This window comes from Phymastichus coffea, unplaced genomic scaffold, assembly GCF_024137745.1.
Source record: "Phymastichus coffea isolate CEN01 unplaced genomic scaffold, Cenicafe_Pcof_1.1 PCOF00002, whole genome shotgun sequence".
Taxonomy (NCBI): Eukaryota; Metazoa; Arthropoda; class Insecta; order Hymenoptera; family Eulophidae; genus Phymastichus; species Phymastichus coffea.
In genome coordinates this window covers 10,655,891-10,676,440 of record NW_026706813.1, presented here as the reverse complement: position 1 = coordinate 10,676,440, position 20,550 = coordinate 10,655,891, and the positions used below count along the sequence as shown (strand labels likewise).

General features: G+C 34.4%; 1 protein-coding gene across 4 annotated transcripts in view; it reads left to right on the top strand.

Moving 5' to 3' along the window:
• LOC131663832 (uncharacterized) overlaps positions 1-20,550 on the top strand; it is an 816,929-nt gene that overhangs the window by 513,655 nt on the left and 282,724 nt on the right. The window lies entirely within an intron of this gene.

Below are 20,550 nucleotides of genomic sequence, written 5' to 3'. Positions count from 1 at the left end.
CATATGACGAAATCGGCGAATAAATTTAATAGATTTTATTGATAAAAATTACTACAGTCTTTGTCGGGCCGAAAGACTGACGCACGCGAATAGGATTCACAATTAAATAACTTTCGGTGAGAAAGAGAGAGAGAGAAGATACGAAAATTGGCGCGATCTAACGCTCGGCGCGAATACAAAATTATCAACGCTAACGCGGTTGAACAAAATAATAAATGTATTTTGTCACGCGATAATTAAAGGAGGTGCACCTACCCTGCGGTGCAATTACGGTGATCAGCCGTAATTGTTGAAGCAAATTAAAGGTGCTCCTCCGATCCAAATCAGCTGTGCTGCCTTGATCGCAAATCCGCTGTTTAATAGCTGTCACTTATGCTGCTGCTTTTGTGATGCTGCTACTGTAGCTGCTTCCTCGCTCACCGTTGCACACGTATCCAAACTCCAAATAAACTATTTATTGGCAAATCGGTGAAACAATGTGCAAAACTATTTTGGCGGTACTACACACGTAACAGCTGAGACGTAACTGCTAATTTAAAAGATCGCGCGCCCCCTCTCTCTCTCAATACTTAGAACTAACGCGCGAAAATCAGAATCGCGAACGGTTCAATTAATTGAATCGACTACCGTTGCAATATATATATATATATATATATATATATATATATATATATATATATATATATAGTCGTAAGGGGGCCTCGGAATCTGATCCCCCCCCTCCCCTCCCCAATTGATATTTTTAAGATTGCATAAAAATTAGAGAAATTCACCGTGTTTTCACTGTGTTTTTGAGTGAGTTGATGAAATTTTTAATTTTTCATGGCCCCTCCCCACATCAAAAAATGAAAAATGACCCCCCCCCCCCTCCCCACAATTTTGCCCCCCCCCCCCCTCCCCATTTGTTCATTTACATGTTTTTATGCGAATTTTAACAAAATATATTTATGTTTGCATTTTTTTTAATGAATGCCATGTATTTACTTCTAATATTGATAGCATATCAATAGTAGAAGTTCAAAGAAAGCTTCAGCTCACGTATTGAAACCTCGCCATGCATACAGAAAGGATGAGTAAACTAAAAGTTAATCTAAAAATTTTCAAGAAGTAAAGTTTTATTTAAAAATGGCTTTGCCTCCCGATATGCTCAGCTTGATCGACCGAACCGTTCAATCGAATGTAAACTGACTGGGATTTTATTAAGCAGTTGCATTTTTTTTTATTAGTAAAAGTTCAAAATAGAGAGCACGGTCCCCATACTGAAAGGAAAATTAAATTTACATTAAAAATATGATTTATTTGAAAAAATAATATAATTTTATAATTGTGTGAAGTAAGGGAAGTGTGGAAAATTCAAATTTGCTGACAGTGCTGCTGTAACACTGACGTATGCTGTAACAAGTCAAATTTGTTTACAAGCGCTACTTCCTACGTTGTTAGGTTTGTTGTTATGACTGTTATCATTGTATTTCAGGATTACAGTGAAAGTTAAAATGAATAAGAAGCCAGTATTTGTGGAAATAATAATAATACCCTCTAAATTCAAAAAAAATGTAAATGACGTTGAAAAATTACCTGACAATGATAAGCAAGTCCAATGTAATTTTCAAATTGAAATGAATATGAATAATGTTGCTGTTCAAACTCTTTCTTGTGTCTGTGATAAGGCAACACAGACAGAAAATGCAGATAATTATAAGTATCAGAAAGGGAAGGGCGAAATTTTTACGAGTAAAAATAAATTATTTTTCATTGATGGACCTGGGGGATCTGGTAAAACTCATTTATATAAAACAATTATATATAAGTATTTATCAATGGGACGGAAAACGTTATCAATGGCTTGGACCGCAATAGCTTCTATATTATTGCCTAAAGGTATGACGAGTCATAGAACGTTTCGATTACCTTTTGATTTAACTGACATAAAATCAGTATTTTTGAAATATGATAGTGATAAAAGAAAATTACGAGAAGCTGAATTAATAATTTGGGATGAAGCTTCTATGATACCAAAAAATGCTTTAGAAATCGTTAATAAGACTTTGATGTATGTGATAATGAAGAACCATTTGGAGGAAAATTAGTTTTGTTAGGCGGAGATTTCAGACAAATTTTACCAGTTATGAAATATTCATTCAAAAACACCATAATAATTAATACTATAAAACATTCTTCTTTATGGCCTTTGTTTACCATATTAAAATTACACAAAAATATGCGTTGCAGTAATAAAAAATTTGCTAAGTTTCTATTGGATATTGGGGAAGGAAAAATTGAAAATTTTATAATACCTAAAGAAATGAAAAATGATAATGTTTGTTCAAAAATATATAGAAATTCTAATATTTCTCATTGGTATGACCGAGTGATTTTAGCGGTTCATAATGATGATATCAATAAGTTGAATACTAAAATTTTAAAATATTTGAATGGTAAAATGGAAAGTTATTATAGTATTGATTATGCTACACATAAAGGGGTTGATCAAACAGATCATAATATATATCTCAAATATCCTATAGAAACATTAAATAAAGTAAGAGAAGGTCTCCCACCACATAAATTAGATTTGAAAATAAATGCAACAGTAATGTTGATTAGAAATTTAAATATACATGAAGGATTATGTAATGGGACTAGATTAAAAATTATACAGTTATATAAGTATAATATTGAAGTTCAAATATTAACAGGTGGAAATATGGGGAAGAAAGTTTTTATACCAAAAATAACATTGAACACTGGAGAAAATTCTACGTTACCATTTATTTTATACCGTAAACAGTTCCCTATCGTTTTAGCATTTTCTATGACAATTAATAAGGCACAAGGACAAAGTTTTGACTCAGTAGGATTGTATATTGATAAACCATTGTTTTCACATGGTCAATTATATGTTGCATTAAGTAGATGTCGAAACCGTGAAAAAATTCATATTCAAAATAATTCAAATGATGATAACTGTATTCAAAACGTTGTATGGGAAGAAATATTTTTTGATATTTGAAATTATCAAATGATGAAATGTTAATATAATTAATTAATTAATCCACAAGTAGTACTGTATCGATACTATATGATAAAAGAAAATATGTCAAAATATTGACACTATATTACAAATAAAAAAATTATATTATCATATAGAGAATGCAGTAGACCACAACAAATTAATACTAGATATTAGAACATTTATTTGTGCAAATAACAATTGCAATTTATCTCATAAAAGATCACACAAAAGAATCACCCAGTATAACTATGAAAAAATGCTGAAAGGATCAACACAAGAAATCAACAGGATCGCAAAGCTAGCTAACAGCCTCTTGAATAATATGAAAACAACTACAGCTACACAAATCAACAGAATAAAATTCACTAAGTCCACACTCGAAGAACATAACATAAACAGTAATAACAAAATGTCCATAGAAACAGTTTTCGATGCCATTGATGAGATGGCAAATGAAAATAACTATAGAGCACTGTCAAGAAAACCGATGCCAGCCCCTGGAAAACTGATAGAACAATCAAATTGTATCAGAATGACCTATGGAGACATAAACTATCTAGGCAACAATAAAGCCCTGTTAAATTTTGACAGAGGTATTCAAGGAGCACAAATTTTCGAGAACTCAGCATCACCTATAGAATATCAACCACAACACCTAGACATTGTAGTTGTCGATGACATAGTGTACACCTCAACTTGCAAATGTGTCTCGAACAGACAACACAAAGAAATTTTTCCACACTATAGAGAAACTTGCGCAATAGGACTAACATGTCCAGCAAGATTAACAAGCTTAGAACGTGTCATCTACAGAAGAACCAAGAATGCAACAACAGGATATTTCACTACAGCCAGACAGATGCTAAATAGAACATGGGATTAGAACAACAAATCACGAATTTCTTTATACAAATTACTAATTAGTTTTAAGTATTAGTATTAGTTTATTAAACATGCCAGACCAGCGTACAGGAAGAAATTCCTCTGCTGGATTACATGTATATGTAATGTAATTGTATATTATTAAATATTATTAATGTATATTTACTCTGGAGTTAAATAAATAAAATAAATAAATAAATTACTTAAGCTAATGGGAAAATTAAATGACGAATTAAATCGGCGAATGCAATTAAATAACTTTAATTAATAAAAAGAAACTACAGTTTTTATTGGGCCGAAAGACTAACGCACACGAATAGGATTTTACAATGAATATTATTCGGTGAGTGAGAGAGCGCGAAAATATTCAAAATTTACCGCGAACTAACGCTCGGCGCGAATACAAAAAATCGCTATCACGTTTGACAAAATACCGAATGTATTTTGTCATGCAATAATGACGGGAGGTGCACCTACCCTACCGTGCAATTACGGTGATCAGCCGTAATTGTTAATGAAATAGATCAACTGTCGCTGCCCTCCTATTTATCAGCTGCGCTTCCTCGATCTGCATTTATCAGCTTTTATACTGCTTCTGCGCTGCTGCTGTTAATTGTGACGTAAATGCCGTTGCACTCACGCACGTAATTGTCCCAAGAAAACTTTATATCGGCGAAACAAAGTGCAAAACACAAATCGGCGGTAAACTCGCGTGAAAAACTGAGGCGTAACTGCTTATTCAAATGATCGCGCGCCCTCTCTCTCTCTTAATTGTTCGAACTAACGAGCGAGAAGCAGAATCGCGAACGGATCGATTAATTGAATCGACTACCGTTGCAATATATATATATATACTAGTGGGGCTTCGCCCCCCTACTCGCTCCGCTCGTCAACCCCCCAAAGGAGAGTTGAGTAAGATTGAGTTACATGTTGCAATTTAAAAAATAGGAACTGATAATATTATATTCAATGAAGGATATTATTTCCACACCACCATGGAGGTAAATATCATGGCGCGTTTATTTTTATAGTGGTATCCCCGTTTATAGGCCTAATCCACTGAAAATATTTTTCAATATATAAACTGTTCTATATTGAATACCTCGATTTATAAAACCTTTTTTTAAGTCGATAACTCACTATATTTGCTTATTGCGTATACATAATATTTTATTTATTTATTTATTTATTTATTTAAGTCCAGAGTAAATATACATTAATAATAATTAATAATATACAATTACATTACATATACATGTAATCCAGCAGAGGAATTTCTTCCTGTACGCTGGTCTGGCATGTTTAATAAACTAATACTAATACTTAAAACTAATTAGTAATTTGTATAAAGAAATTCGTGATTTGTTGTTCTAATCCCATGTTCTATTTAGCATCTGTCTGGCTGTAGTGAAATATCCTGTTGTTGCATTCTTGGTTCTTCTGTAGATGACACGTTCTAAGCTTGTTAATCTTGCTGGACATGTTAGTCCTATTGCGCAAGTTTCTCTATAGTGTGGAAAAATTTCTTTGTGTTGTCTGTTCGAGACACATTTGCAAGTTGAGGTGTACACTATGTCATCGACAACTACAATGTCTAGGTGTTGTGGTTGATATTCTATAGGTGATGCTGAGTTCTCGAAAATTTGTGCTCCTTGAATACCTCTGTCAAAATTTAACAGGGCTTTATTGTTGCCTAGATAGTTTATGTCTCCATAGGTCATTCTGATACAATTTGATTGTTCTATCAGTTTTCCAGGGGCTGGCATCGGTTTTCTTGACAGTGCTCTATAGTTATTTTCATTTGCCATCTCATCAATGGCATCGAAAACTGTTTCTATGGACATTTTGTTATTACTGTTTATGTTATGTTCTTCGAGTGTGGACTTAGTGAATTTTATTCTGTTGATTTGTGTAGCTGTAGTTGTTTTCATATTATTCAAGAGGCTGTTAGCTAGCTTTGCGATCCTGTTGATTTCTTGTGTTGATCCTTTCAGCATTTTTTCATAGTTATACTGGGTGATTCTTTTGTGTGATCTTTTATGAGATAAATTTCAATTGTTATTTGCACAAATAAATGTTCTAATATCTAGTATTAATTTGTTGTGGTCTACTGCATCCTCATGGACTTCCGATGTCGGATACAGAGTACCATAGAGATCAATTAATTGTCTTATATTTTTGCAGTTTAATCTATTTGCCATATTGGGTTTCCTTTGATCCATTTTTTAAGTTTGTTTTTCCTAGTTGTCGTGTTGCTAATTGTTTTCAAGTCATTTGGTAGTTTATTGTATAACATAATTGCTCTTACATAACTGTTTTTTATGCTGATAGTTAGTGTTCTTTTTGGGTGTTGGATTGAGGCGAATCTTTGTTTTTCTTTCTTTTCCAATATATTTGTCCTTAAAAGTATCGTAGTGGAATAATAGAGATTCCAATGAAAAGCATTGATCTAAGTTAAGTGGGTATTCATGTGTCACAAATTGGTTTTTATAGATTATTTTTAATAGTCTGTTTTGCAAGTTTTGTATTACTTCAATTCGACCTGTGTACGCTCCTCCCCAAGCTATAATTCCATAAGTCATTATGCTGTGAAAGTGCGTAGTAGATCATTTTTAATGTACTAGTATTCATTATTTTTGATAACTTATATAGGACAAATGTTAGATATTTTGTTTTTTGGTATAGGATTTGTAGATGTAAATCCCATTTCATATTACTGTCAAAAGTAACTCCAAGATATTTTGTGTTTTCAACTCGGTGTATTGGATGTCCTAAGATTTCAATTTTCAGGTTTTTTGGCGTACTGTCATGATAATTTCCAAATTCCATGTACGTTGTCTTGTCTATATTCAAAGATAGTTTATTAAGAGCAAGCCAAATTCCCACTATTTTTAGATAACTGTTCATATTAGTTTCAGCTTCTTTCCAATTCTTACCTTTTGCTATGATTGCTGTATCGTCTGCAAAAGATAGTATGGATTTTTCTGGTAGTATCGTTAGTAGATCATTTATGTATAGTAGGAAAAGTAGCGGACCCAGTATAGTTCCTTGTGGAACGCCCATTTTTACTATTTGTTTATCGCTACTTGCATTATTTACCTTCACACATTGTTTTCTATTTATTAGATAGCTTTTGATAAGGTTATAGGCACTACCCCTAATACCATAGTTGTATAATTTTTGTAACAGTATCTTGTGGTCAACTGTGTCGAAGGCTTTGGCAAGATCCAGAAAAGTTATTGCTATAGGTTTACTTGCATCTAATTGTTCATAAATGTTGTCTGAAATATAATTTAGTGCATGTTTTGTGCTTCTGTTTTTTCGAAAGCCAAATTGATTTGTGGAAAGCAAATTACAGTTGTCAATGAAAGATTGAATTCTTCTATGTATTATTTTTTCAAAGATTTTAGCTATGTTGGAGATTAGAGAAATAGGTCTGTAGTTATTTGCTAAATGTTTTTCTTTTGATTTGTGGATTGGTATAATATCCGCTCCTTTTAAAGCATAAGGCCAAGTTTCATTAATAATGCACTTATTTATAGCAAGTGCAAGTGGTTCAGATACGTAGTGGATTAATGATTTTAATAATAATGAATTAATTCCATCAACTCCTCCTTTTTTGTTTTTTAGTCTGCCAATTATTTTCTTTACTTCTTGTTCATTTGTAAAATTTAAAAATATTGTTTTCGGGTTTATTTTTGGGAGGTTGAGCGTTGCATTTTGCGGTTGTATTATATTATTGCTAAGTTCCGTTCCGATTTCACAAAAAAATGTGTTCATTTTGTTTGCAATTTCTTCTGGATTGGTGATTCTATTATTTTTGTCCGTGATGTAATCAATAGTTTTGTTATTCTGAGTATTTCTCCCTAGTTTGTTGTTGACAACTGACTATAATTTTTTAGGATCATGTTGCACCATTTCTATGATTTTTTTATCGTAATTTTCTTTTGTTATTGTAATTATCTTATCTAAAATTTTGATAAAATTTTTATAGTTATTTTTTTTTGTTGTATCGTGAGGATTATTTTTCCATTCAATATATAGGTTTTCTTTAGTTTTACATGAGTTTATTATGCCTTTGGTGATCCATTTTTTTCTTGGCTTCAAGCTATTAATAGTTTTGTTTGTGACATTTTTCTTTTCTGCCTGTTTAAGGCAATATTGTATTTTCATGATTAATTTATTGATAGATTGATTTGTATCATTAGTTTCACTATTTTCATTCCAGTTTATAGTTTGAGCTATATGTTGAAGTTTTCGGTAATTAATTTGTTTTTTATTATGTGAGTGATTTATGCTTTTTGTTTGGTTCTGCAACGCCATTGTTTGGTTCTGCAACGCCATTGTTAGTGGATAATGGTCATTGAACGGGGTGTTGACGTTGAAAGTTTTGTATGCGTTATTTTCCATTTTTATAAAAAAATTATCTATACATGTTCCACTGTTGTTGTTGTCCAGCGAAGGTCTGGTAATCGTATTAAATCCTGGATGGTGTCCTTTTTCCATTAACATTTGCAAGAATTCTTGATCCCAAGGATCTTGGCTTAAAATGTCGCAGTTGAAATCGCCTATTAGTATTGAATTTTTTTTCTTTATGTGTTGAGTAATGTATGTTTTGATCGATTGTATGAATTGTGGTTTGTGTAGGTCATGTGATCTGTATATAGCTGCTAACAGTATAGTTTTTTCATTTTCTAACTGTATTGTAGTTTGTAAAATTTTTAAATTTTGTATTTGAATTATTTCTGTTGATTCAATTATGTCGTCTCTGATATAGGTCACCACGCCATCAGCCTTATTAATACTACTGTTGTTATAGTACATACTGTATCCTTCAATATTGAAGACTAGGAAATGTTGTAAATTCCATGTTTCAGTACATATTATAACACTTGGTTTTTTTTGTAGGTTGTTTATAAATGTTAGAAGTTTGGTGTAATTGGCATTCAAACTTCTGATATTAACACAGATAATAATTTCCTTTTCTGTTATTATGTGCTCATTTAATTCATCAGTGTTATTAATAATAATTTCGTTGCTAATATTTTCATCGATGGGATGCATTTTTATTTGTATTTCGTATTATTGTTACCATGTAAGTTGAGCGAGGATATGGAGGATAATGACGCTAATGATGCGCCGCTTGATAGAGCAGGACGCGCGTTAATTGTTGGTTTTTCTGCAGCCGGGTGTTCTATTTTTCCGAAGTAGCGTTGGTGCGTTGGCATTATCGGGTAGTCTGTCATTTCAATGTATTTGTTTATTTTTGCTTTTAAAATTTCACAAGATTGGCTGTCAATTGCACTGTATTTAGTATCAAATTTAGTTTTGTATTTAGTATTGTGGTATGTGCAATTAGGACATGTTTGTGTTTTATTGTTGCATTGACTACCAGTGTGATTACCGCCGCATTTGTAACACGTGGCTTCATTTTTACATCTGCTCCCACTATGTCCAAACCTAGCACAGTTATAACAAGGGCTTGTATTTATAATGTCATAGACTTTGCAGTTTTGGCAACCAACAAAAAGTCTGCTTTTATTCTCTCTAATGTGTTTGTACAAATTAGCTGATACCTCCATTATAACTGTCATAGTTTGCAATTTCTCATTTGTGTATGTGTGTATTACTTTACCTTTGTCATCATAATTGTGGAAATTTCTTTGGTTTATATCTGACTCAATGTCTCGCATATTTTGTGTGAAAGATTTGCTGATGCCAGTAACTAACTGTTGGTTTCCTAATTTGCTCTTTTTCAATTTTAGCAAAAGTGTGTATTTTTTTGTGTAATGTTTTTTCTATAGTGTTAATACTCTCTTCATTCATGCAGTTAATTATGACAGTATCGTTATTTACTGTTTTAATTTTTTTTGTTTGTATTGTTTTATCTTTGATAAGATAATGAGCTACGGTATTTTCTAAATTAGTGGTATCATTTTTATTAGTTCGTTTGATAATAAGTCTTGGTACCTTTTTTGGCTTAGGCTTTGGTAAACTCAATGTTTCTGCATATGAATTTTTAAATATGTTATTTGGTTTATTTTTCTTTTCTTTTGCTAATAACTCATTCCTATTTTGCTTTTCTTTGATGAGTAATTCATTTAGTAATTCATTTTTTTCCTTTGTTTCTTTGTAGAGTTCTTTCAATAAGTTATTTTCAGCTTTTAGTTATTGTATTTCATCTAATTCACTTACTTGTGTTAAATCCATATGTTCATCGTTTTCGTTCATTATTTGTTTCTCATGCACGAGCTCATTTAGTATTTCTTGTTTTATTTCCTCTCTGCTTACCAGTTTGAATTGTGTTATGAAAGCACTAGCTTGTTCACTTAAGTCCCCATATGGCAAGTTTGATGTTAGTGCAAAATTTGGATGCTCCTGGCATATTATGAATGAGCTGTTTATTAGTTTGATTGCATTTCCTGCATTGATTTTTGCTACTATTTCACTCGTATGATAGAAATTTCCACAGACTAAACACACAACTGCTCCTACTTTTGTATTTGGATGACACTTGAAATGCTTATGTAGCGATGATGCGTCAGGCGGTTGCACTTCCGCACCGCTTGACGGCGACATCGCGACTGAATTTTTTGTAAAAATTTGTAAAAGGCTTAGATTTTAATCCGATTAGATCTAGGGGATTAAGCGGATTAGGCGTAAAGTCGCCCATACATAAGATTCATCAAGTGTCACAGGGCACGTGACTTAAGGTGAGTTCAACGCCGTTCGATAGAAGACAATCAAGCGAAATCATTTGACGTAAAGGCGAATACACGTACAATCATACGTGTTTAACGGAGTAGCTCCTCATCGTGGGAGTTTGTTCATAAATAAATTTCTCATTTTTCAGTTAACCTTCCCCGTTACAATATATATATATTTCATACGTACCGTTTTCTACCAATAGTTTGTGAAACATTTCAAACTCTCTTGGAAAATATATTCTTCAAATAGTTTATTTTAACTCTGAATAGTTTTTCAAATATTCTCAGCATATTGCCAACATCTTTACCATTTTCCCAATCATGGAAAAAAACTCAACGACGTGTATTCTTTTCACATTATCTTTATTATTTAATGATAAAGTATCGTTTCGTACCCATATATTCACTGAAAGTGAACATACGAACGTTACGGAAAGTTAAAGTAATTTCCGAAAATGAATTTTCCGTAAATTTTCCAAACATATTTATTTACAATAGATAATTGCTACTTGGTTTTACATAGGGTGTATTATCATACCGTATTACAATGGGTAGACTGAAACAATACGAGAATTTTGTTTTTTTTTTTGTAAATTCATGCGATTTTCTGAAGAAAATAATGGATAATAAAAGTAGGAGCGACGTAACGTCTTTTTCTATGTACTAAAACTATTGACGAAGACGAAAATTGAGGATCTAACAAAGATGCCAATTCTAAAGCTACTTTAATCTGATGCGCGAACTTTTCTCAACATCGGAAACACACATGTTTACTGGCAGTTAGTGTCATTACAGTATCAAGAGTGCGTTAATTACCTACTTGATAATTTCATTAAAAATGAAATATTATAACAGATTGTGTTTCATTGACTGCTGATCTGGATAGTGCGAAATTTGTTAGTTCTATAGAGCAGGGCTTCTGTTTTATGGCAATGTCAAAAACTTTTTTGGGTAAAAAGTCATTAGTCATCATAATGATGGACAGAAACCCAAAGACAACGACGAGATATATGACAATACCACTGAATAATTTGATTTTTGAAGTGTTTTTTAGATTTACAAGTACTACCAAAATGAAATTATTCACTGGTTCAGACGTAAAAGCCAGCAATGAGTGGAATTCCGAAATTTCGACGTCGTCTTAGATTATTTATATGGATCTAATTTATTTTGGAGTTACTGTCAAACTAATAAAATTAAGGATTTAGTGCAGTGATCAGTGAGCTAATTAATCCAAATTTATGTAAATTCGTGCAATATGATAATTATGCGTTGTTGATTCATTTTGTGCGAAATTGAATGGTTTGATTTAGTATTGCATGCTGTGAGAGTCTAATGTCGATGCCTCGAAAATGCAATAGGCAAATGGTCTCATAGAAATCAGAGCAGCTAAAGAATAGAATGTTGAATGTTGAAAAATCTAATGCAACGCTTCCGTACGAATCTAATTCAGCAAAAGTATTTTTATCGTAAATTGAAAATTAAAATTAATTAATGAATTGAATTTGAAAGTGTCTGTGAATGTTTAATTGATTGGTTAAGGGAAAAAAAATTAATGAATACCGAGATAGAATCACAAAAAGCTACGACTGCTTGTACGTATGAATGAGCGGAATAGTGACAAAATTGTTGTTAAAAGGATACCTACAAATTTTAGCTAGGATTGATTCGTAGGGAAATATTTCAAGAGATTTCGTAGTTTTTTCAATTATGTTGATATTCAGGATATCAGATTTTATAGGTCTTTCGTAAAAATCTTGAACTGTTTCAAGTGGATGTCCTTCAACGCGTACTATTCCGTCATTGTCTCTAAAAAATAAGTGGAATTTTATATAAGTACCATTATCCAGTAGTACGAACTTGTCTCGCTCATTACGACAATTTATTTTTGTATTTTTTTTTTCACAACGTGAAATGGAACCATGGTTTTTAGTAACTCAAAGTTTGTTTCTTCCGAATAATCATTATCATCGGAAAATTCATTCGCTGCTTTGATTTCTGCAAGACGATTAGCAATTTGCTGCAAGACCTTGTCTCCTTTTCTCGTCAATTGCTTGACTTTTTGAATATGGTTTTCGAAATGAAAAGCACTAAAATTATCTGATCGAACATCGTTTACCAGGTGCAAAACATTGTGAACATTAAATGTCATGTTCAATTTACCATAATACCGTTCAAACGAATGAACGAATATAATCAACCAATTTTCAGCATAATCCAGATATAGCTCACGTTTGCATAAAACGGGGTTAAATAGTATCGATATTGCTACGTGTAAAGTTAAAAAATGTGTGTATAATTCCTCCGGTAGAATTTCGAAGAGAGCAATTGGACCCGTGTATAACAAAAATATGCGCAATTCGTGAGCTTTCCAAAGGCGTTTTACGTTTTCAAAATTTCGTGGCTGCGACTAAAATCAGAAGGATGGTATTCTTTAAAACGAGATAAGTTTTCTGAAATTTTGAGACGTTCATACTCTGACAAAACGCACTTGCTATTTGCAATCCACAATTCTATCAGTCTTGTTAAAACTCCTAAACAAATTAAATGCATGTAATCTAAAACTACATCCGATATAGGGCTAAATTTTGGAATTTTCTTTAACATAGTTTCCCCTTGTTGGTATTGGTCACTATTGCCCTTAATAGGTTCGTGAACATATTCTTGATTTTGGAATTTCTCGTCAGTTCGCAAAACAGCATTATCCATTTGTGGTATAGGAAAATGGAGTTTAGTTTCGTGCTCACCTTTTATGGTACATTTTGAGCAACTAAAGTATCCAGTATGCTGTTTCGTTTTCATAATGTACGATTTAGCTGGGGCATCAAACACGAAACAATGAAAAATGACATTGTATTTTTTACTGTCAAATACAATGCCATCATTAATAAAATTTATCAATTCACCAATAAAAATTTTTACTAAATTATCGCTATCTTTGGGCTTATGCTCTTCTTTGTAAATGCCAATAACTTCAACTAAATTTAACATTGTCTCGGAAACCGATATAATCTAGGTACCGTCTTCTGATGAATTAGCAAAGCACGCGCCATCAATATTTGCAATCAATCGTACACAGTCTACGTCAAGCCCTTTGCGATTGTATGTTATTAAAAAATTTGATAACGCACTCTCGATACCATAATGGCAGTACATGCCATCGCCAACTTTGTGCGTTATTGCTGTTCTCGGTGTTTTCAAAAAAGTTCGAGCATCTTTTGGAAATGGATACCCGGTCCCTTCCCTCAATTTTTCCAAGAGTCGATTGATGAATGTGTGAGGGACAGTGTGAATGTAATCTACACATAAATTTCGTATGTCATTCATGTAAATATACTTGGGATCTTTTTCATCGAGCGACATTAAGACATCGAAAAAATTATCTTCATTGGAATCTACTTCATCACACTCTAATTCGTTATAATCTTCATGTACTGTTTTGATTAGATTAAAAAAATCAAAAGAAGGTTCAACTCAAATGTCAAACATTTCATTACTGGCATCGGTACGATAAACTGGTTTATTATTAAATTCTTTTGATGATTCATTACATTCACCATATGGTTTCTCTGAAAATAAATAATTTAGAAGTGAAGCGCAACAAAGACGACTTTCTTGGACAGTTTGATCAACGACAGTTCCATCTTTATTTCCAGTCAACGACGCGGTAACCTTCGTACTCTGACGTGATTTACGGTATTTCTCAAACACACTTGTTCTTTTTTCAACTATTTTACAAAACACATCGATATCACGTGATATTCTCCGACGTTTTTGTCGGTCAGACAATTCGCTTGTAAGTTTTCTTTGGTTCATTTTTGTGATTTACCAATCAAGCTGGAAAATAAAGAAGTATTTATTATCGCAATTCATAGAAAACGTTACGTTAAATCTTTGAAAAATTATTACATCGTTGGATTTTTCATACATAGTATTATTGCGGGTTGCAGAGATAGCCTACCAAAAAAAAAAAGAAGATAATAGGACACAAATTTTGATACATAAGTCAAAGTTTTCTATTTGTCCAGTTATTATTACTACTTATTGGATAAATTCCCAGGATTATCTGATGCAAAAATAAAGGAAGGTATTTTCATAGTTCCGGATATAAGAAAGATGATGAAATCGGCTGATTTTCAACAAACGATGACAAGAAAAAAGAAGGCTGCATGGGTGAATTTTGCAGCGGTTGTAGAAGGATTTTTGGGAAATAGAAAAGTAGAAAATTATCACGTAGTCGTTCAAAATATGCTTACCAGTTTCAAAGAGTTGGGTTGTAACATGAGTTTAAAAGTAAACTTCCTGAATTCTCATTTAGATTCTTTTCCTGAGAATTTTGGAGCCCTAAGTGAGGAGCAAGGAGAAAAATTCCACCAAGACATCCAAGAGATGGAAAGAAGGTATCAAGGTAGATGGAATGTTAATATGTTAGCTGACTACTGCTAGGCTCTTAAACGTGAAGATGATGGTCTACAGCATAAGAGAAAGTCAGGAACCAGAAGCCTAGACAAAAAAAAGAAACGATTCCACAAATCAGAAAATTGATAACATTGAAGCATCTGACATAATGTGGTTAATAGCATTGCTATTGGGTAATTAGGTGGTTCCTAGCATTCTCATTGCGTTATTAGGAGTTTATTAGCTTAGTTCATATTCGAGGGTTATTAGGGGGGAAGTATATAGGGGAGGGGGCTATTAGGGGGTTGATAGGATTGCCATTGAGTCATTAGGGGCATTTTCGTATTGCCATTACGCTATTAAGGGGTTCATAGAACCGTTCATATTAGGGTGGTTATTAAGGGGTTACTAGGGGGGTGATAGCACTGTCATTGCGTCATCAGGGGGTTATTAGCATAGTTCTTATTAGGGCGTTATTCGGGGGGGTGAGTTATTAAGGGGTTGATAGGATTACCATTGGGTTTTTAGGGGGTTCATAGCATAGTTTATATTAGGGGGTTATTAGAGGTTTATTAGGGTGTTGATAGCACTGTTATTACGTTATTGGGGGTTTATAGCATCGTAATTGTGTTATTAGGGGGTTCATAGTGTAGTTCATATTAGGAGGGTTATTAGAGGGTTATAAGGAGGTTGGTAACATTGCCATAGAAATATTAGGGGGTTATTGGTCAGATTAACCTTAAATTCGGGTTTATTGAATGCATTTTTTTGGATTTTACCTTGACCTAACCTTAATTTTGAGCCGACCAGGTCAAACGCACCCCAGATTCGAATTCAGCGACCTCAAAAACTTATAGAAACAGTACCTGGACCAAGATTAATGGGATAATCTTGATTTGACTTTGATCTGAATTTGACCCCTGAGCTAATCGGGTCAAATGAATCGTGGATTCGGATTCAGCGACCCCAAAAACATAAATGTAATGGTATTACCTTTTGCACTTTTGTTTACATATGACTTTTTCGTGGGGCTGTCATATTTGTATTGTTGATACTGTTGTTATGAAATCGCTAAAGTGGTGAAATTCATTCGATGATATCTCCGCGAAAAAAAAAGATTTGTTAAATTTGAAAAATGCGTTGGAAAGGGCAGAAGCAATACTTTCAGATGGTCAAATTAGTTTTCAGTAAAAAAAATTTTTTGCGGTGTAATATAGCTTCTAAAACAGCATAAATACGTGTTTTTCGCACTTTTAGGTTAGAATATCTCGAAAATGTGACGTGATAGAGCATTTTTGATACCAGGTTCGTGTTCAGCGCATCAAAAACCTTCGGAATATGTTGCTCATGTTCGTGTAATATAAATCATGTTGACCTGTGTTATTATTCAAAATTGGATAATTATATTAATCGTTTTTAATTTAAATAATGTTCCACTAATCACAAGCGATTTTTTAATGTAAAAATTTTCCGTAAAATTATTGTAAAATTGGTGTTATTTGATTATCAAATTGCATCACTTAGAACTCTAAAAGGCGATTTTTCCTCGAGAAACGATTTATGTTAAAAAATTCGTTATTTCATACTTAATTTTTTAAATCATGAAATTGCAATTTGGATCGAGCCATTTTACGACAAAACATGTGCAAAGTATATATCAATTTCAAGAAAGCGTTGTAGGGGCTACCAAGCGTAGAAAGGAGCCGATTTCGCAAGTATAAATTCGCTCGTCGCTGCGGCAAGAGGATTCACTATCCTACCTTGCTTAGGAGCGCGAGCATTGATTTGAAATAAAGACTCAGCAATTTCTTGAGACTAATTGCTTTATTCAGTGGTTAGCCTGCTAATTCCTTTTCTTGCGATACCTAAGTACTCAACTCATAAGACTATCTCTCTTATGAGAAAAAAGTAGCCTTAGATATCTCCTCTCTTCAAATTCATTAACTGCTAAGAAATTGAATTGAGTGTTTGTTGCGGCGGTGTCGGGCTTCTCCCCGATAGATGCAATCATACTCAATCGTATTTCAAAACGACTCATCGAAATAGAAAACTTTGTGTTTGCTATTCGATGAAATTTGATATTTTATTTCTTGTAGAATATATGCGTGCCAACTTCTTGCTACTCTCGGAAACGCGATTACAAATATAATAGAAAGAGTCAGAACTATTTATTTGATAACGCGAGATAGACTCAAACGTTACAGTAAATATATTTATAATGAAACAGCTGCTGATGACACTAGTACTTTGAAAGAATATTTAAATTCAGAAAAAGAAATATTATTATGTGTAAACATAAGAAGTATAAACGTAAACATAAACGAACTTACTGTTTTTATAAACAGCCTCTAATAAAACCTGCTATAATAGTGTGTACTGAATCCTAGAACATAGAATATCAACAAATTGTCAACATTCACGGCTATATATATTACAATAACAGCAGAATAAATAAATCTGACAAAGCAGTCATATACATCAGAACAGATACTCAGAGACGTTTGGCTTACCGAGCCCCCAGTTTGAGAAGACTCAAGACGTTTTACCTTGAGTCCATTCCGCACGTACACCCTCCATTTACATTTCTGTCATTCCATACTATGGTAAACCCTTCAATTTTAATAATGTGATCGTCAATAATGGATCCCAAACATGTTTCGGTCAAACCGAATACATGGTAAGAAGAATTTTCTGCCACAATAAACAAAGCTTCGCAATCCTCGCTCTTATCGAATTTACATTGAGAAACCCAACCCCGTCCTCAGCGCAGCAGCCCATTCCCGTTTCCACGGAACCGAAGCTAATCAGCACGCCGATTGCTGACCCTCCCCACACACCGCATTTTTCATTTGTTTTACGGTCGCTCTCGGAACGGGCGTTTGTACCCCGGCCCGAGATGACCCCCCACGAGAGCCATCAGTGCATGCAAGTCCAATGTTCTGCAAATCAGTTACAGAATCGAAAATATCATGCGCACGTTCACCAGTGCGATATACAGGGTGGCCCATTTTAAGTGATCCACTCAGATATCTAGATTGGAGTGAGTTTTATCGAAAAAAGTTTCAGACAAAAGTTACTCAACTTTGAGGGGGCCATGTTTCTATGACCTTGGATTTGACCTTGAACATGACATGTCAAGGTCATTTCAAGGTCAACGAATTTATTAAATAGGAACCTCTATTTTTTATTCCAGAATCGAATTCCTCGTTAAATTCTACGTTTAGAGGATATAACATGTGTGGGGTCAAAACCAACCCCTCCCCCTAATAACCCCCCCTATAACCCCCCCCCAAGCCATTTCGAGGTCAACGTTTTTTAAATTAGAAACCCCTATTTTTTATTCCGAAAACGCATTCCTTGTCAAATTCTAACTTCAGATAACATAACATGTGTGGGGTCAAAACCACCACCTCCCCCCAATAACCCTCCAAGGCCATTCCGAGGTCAACGTTTTTTTTTAATTGTAACCTGCGTGTAATTCTACGTCCACGAAATGTAACATGTCTCGGGGCCCCTTGCCTCTCACTGAGGTACTTTTTTATCGTGAGTGCCCTTGCCTCTCACTGAGGTGCTTTTTTATCGTGAGTCCCCTTGCCTCTCACTGGGGTGCTTTTTTATCGTGAGTCCCCTTGCCTCTCACTGGGGTGCTTTTTTATCGTGAATCCCCTTGCCTCTCACTATTTTTATCCACGTAGCCGGTGTTCAAAGTTTCCGCCATTTTCTTCAAGGCATAGATTCAAACGTCTCTGAAAATGCTCAACCGTTCGCAGCAACGTTGCCCTGGAAATAGCTCTGCAAGCTTGGCGAATGCGAACGATCATATTCTCCCTCGTTGTTGGCTGTTGTGCGTAAACAACATTCTTTAGATATCCCCACAAGAAAAAATCTGGCGAGGTGAGATCTGGTGAACAAGATGGCCAGATAACTGGACCTCCTCTTCCAATCCATTGATTTCCATAAGTGATGTTCAAAAAGTTACGAACCAGTTGCGCAAAGTGTGGTGGTGCGCCATCCTGCTGGAACCACATTCTTCTTCTTGTTTCCAAATCAACATCTTCTAACATTTCTGGTAACCGATCTCTTATTAACTCTAGGTAGGTGTTTGCATTAACGTTTTTTTCGAAAAAATAAGGTCCGATCAAGTGACCGTTCACTATACCACACCATACTATCAGACTCTACCAGTGTTGTCGATCGACCGTTCTGTGCCAAAGGGGATTTGTATCTGACCAATAATGACAGTTATGTCGGTTTAGTTGGCCATCATTGGAAAACTTGGCCTCATCAGAGAACAGTACAAATCTGAAAAAATCAGGGTCTTCTTGTATCATTCTCAAAGCCCACTGGCAGAAGTTGATACGCATAGCAATATGATGTTGCCTTAATTCTTGTTCTAAGGTTATATGGTAAGCATAATATTGAAGTCTACGAAGAATACGCAAAGCTGTGGTTCTAGGAATGCCGATTTCCCTCTCTATTTGCCTGCTGCTGATGTGAGGATTGAGATGAACAGCTGCTAGAACAGTTATCGTGCGAGGATCCATTTCATCAAAGGCAAGGCGTCTGTGTCGATTTGCAAATTGCCCATTTCGAGCTCGTTGAGTCAATCTCCGTAATGTTGGGTGGAGAGGATGTCTTCTATTTGGGAAACGTTCTGCATAAAGTCTTGCCGCTGCTCTGTAACTGTTCCGGCTTTCTCCCAGAATTAGAATCATATCATAAATTTCTTCTGGAGAGTAGTCCCCCATGTCATCTAAACGTAGAATTTGACGAGGAATTCGATTCTGGAATAAAAAATAGAGGTTCCTATTTAATAAATTCGTTGACCTCGAAATGGCTTGGGGGGAGGGGGGTTATAGGGGGGGTTATTAGGGGGAGGGATTGGTTTTGACCCCACACATGTTATATCCTCTAAACGTAGAATTTGACGAGGAATTCGATTCTGGAATAAAAAATAGAGGTTCCTATTTAATAAATTCGTTGACCTTGAAATGACCTTGACATGTCATGTTCAAGGTCAAATCCAAGGTCATAGAAACATGGCCCCCTCAAAGTTGAGTAACTTTTGTCTGAAACTTTTTTCGATAAAACTTACTCCAATCTAGATATCTGAGTGGATCACTTAAAATGGGCCACCCTGTATATTTCAAACGAAGCTACTGTGCAGCGGACTTCAAACTATTGAAAATCTGGAATTTACTGAAGGCAACATTTCATTAATTAATATCTTCCTTTGTGGCATAAGAGCGACAACGCGCCACGCGTGATAGTCGCGACACACCTTTGCGAAGTAACTTCTTGTCTACGCTCATGTAGATCTGTAAATCATCAGCATAGAAAATGTGGCTAATATCTCGATTATCGAGGAGGGCGTACTGCAGGTCGTAAACGAAATGGCAAAAGAGTAAAGGTCTCAAAACGGACCTCTGTGGGATACCTGGATTGGTCTCCAACCATTCCGAGTTGCTCACCTTAGAGGTTACCTGTTGGGGAAAGCCCTGCACGTACGACTTGAGCCACAAGAGAACCGATCTAGAGAAGCCCATTGAC